Source organism: Equus quagga, chromosome 13, assembly GCF_021613505.1.
Source record: "Equus quagga isolate Etosha38 chromosome 13, UCLA_HA_Equagga_1.0, whole genome shotgun sequence".
Classification (NCBI taxonomy): domain Eukaryota; kingdom Metazoa; phylum Chordata; class Mammalia; order Perissodactyla; family Equidae; genus Equus; species Equus quagga.
The window spans coordinates 92900024-92902163 of NC_060279.1; positions in this window are offsets into that span (position 1 = coordinate 92900024).

A 2140-nucleotide genomic window follows, 5' to 3' on the forward strand; every position below is an offset into this window, starting at 1 on the left:
CTTCCCTCCCCCCACCTGTCCGGCCGATCCCGGGCTCAGGCCCCGCCCCATGCTCTTCTGGCCCCGCCCCCTCCGAAATTCCACGCTGGTCCTGCCCCAGGATTCTACACCCGCCCCTCCCAGAATTCCACATTCCCACCCCCAGCATTCTGCACCCGCCCCCTCCCAGGATTCTACACCTGCCGTTCTCCAGGATTCCATGTTCGCCCCGCCCCTGGGATCCTGTCCCTGCCTTCTCCTGGGGTTCAAGCCCCGCCGCCTTAGGGCTTTTAACCACGCCCCCTGCCCTCGGGGAGGTCCCCCCCAGTCCCCCCCGCGTCCCTCCCCCTTCTCTGACGGCTCCTTTAAGGCGGAGCCTCACGCCAACTATGGAACTTCTTATCGACCCCGCCCCCGTGAGGCCACGCCCCCGCTACGGCCACGCCCCCCTGTAGTGTGTCCGGCTCCTGCCCCGGAGCCCCGACCGGCCAGCTCTGGCCCCGCCCCAAGCTCTGGCCCCGCCCCTCCAGCTTAGCCCTGGCCTTGTCGCCCCTGCGGGGGGCACGTGGGTTCGCTGGGCCCCGCCCCTTCTGGAGCCCCGCCCCCAGCCGAGGCCCCGCCCCCAACCCCACCTCGCCAGTCCCCGAGTTCTTGCTCCTTGTCGGGTCGCGTCTGCGGGCATCTCGGCTTCTCCCCGTCTCTTTCCGATCTCTGCCGCGGATGCTGGGCGCCGCTGCGTCGTTTTTTCTAGATTTCTCTCTGCCTCTCTTAGTGTCTCTCGTCTCTCTATCTTGGGTTCTCCTTCTCCGTCCCTGTATTTCTCTATCTCTGGGTCTTTCGGTCCTCACGTCTCGGGGTCGCTTTGTGTTTCTGGCTCTCTTTGTCTTTCTGTCACTGTTTCTGTGTCACTTGGTCCCCGTATCTCTTTCCATCCCTTTGACTCTCTGTCTGTCTCTGTGTCTCTCCTCCTCCCTGCGTCTCTGTGTCTCTGTGTCTCTCCATCTCTGTGCCTACTGTCTCTGCCCTCCAGTCTCTGTGTGTCTCTGAGTCTCTCTTCCAGTGTCTCTTGCTTCTCCCTCGCTGTCTCTGTTCTCCGCGTCCCTCCCTCCCTGCATCCCCGTCCTCTCCTCCTCCATCTGGTCCGCACCGTCTCCTTACCGCGGCAGCCCGCCAGGGGGCAGCACAGACCGGCCCCCGCGCTCCGCGGGCTGTGCGGGGCTGGGCTGGGGTCGGGCCGCTGGCCTCCGCCGGTCCCTCCCCGTGTCCTTGTCCCACTTCTCCTATCTCCCCAGCCTCCTCGCGTCTTTGTGCCTCTCCCTCTGACTCGGCCCCTTTGTCTCTCCCTGGCGGCTCCTGCTCCTCCCCACCCCCACCTACCTCTTCGCATTCCTCGGGCGGCCTGCGCGGGGGAGCTGGGGAGGCCGCCCGCGTGGCGGGGTGAGGGCGGGACGCCGGGGGGTCGAGGCAGGGATGCCACCGAGCGCCTGGAGCCCCTCCGTTCCCGGTCCTCTGGGGCGCGGAGGCGCCGGGCTGATCAGCTGGGGCAGACGCTCTTGCCCTAGCCAGAGGACCCCCTAGACTTGCTCTCCCGCCACACCTGCTGCACCCCTGAGCTTTCCTTTCCAGAAGGGCAAGGTCTGAAGGAGGGGAGACTCTTATTGACCCGCATGCACGTCTTGGTAACAACACTGTTAATAAATGTCTTACGAAATGGCAGATCCAGAACGGACTGACTTCTCTCAGTTAACTCATCACAAGAATCTCACGAAGGGGACGCTGTCATGATCTCATTTCGCTGCAGCCTACGCTGAGCCGGAAGTGGTTATTTGCCCGCAAGCTACCCAGCCAGAAGTCACAGGCTGGGACCTCCAGATAACCCATATCTCGGGCTTGGCACAGCTTGGGACGATGCGGGCTGGACAAACAGGTGCATAATGAATGCGCTCTAGATCTCTCTGTCCTTCTCTCCCCGGTCTAGGGCCAGGATCGCTGGGGTTTCATGCCAGCTTTGCTACTAACTTGCTTTGTAAAATTCTGGCCCCGCCCCCCATTTCTTCTTTGAGCAAAATAACCAGTCCCCAGGGAGCCTTCTTCCAGGAAGGCCCCCTGGCACCCATTCTTCTCCCGGCCTGTCAGTGAATGGGCTCAGCTCTCCTGGCTG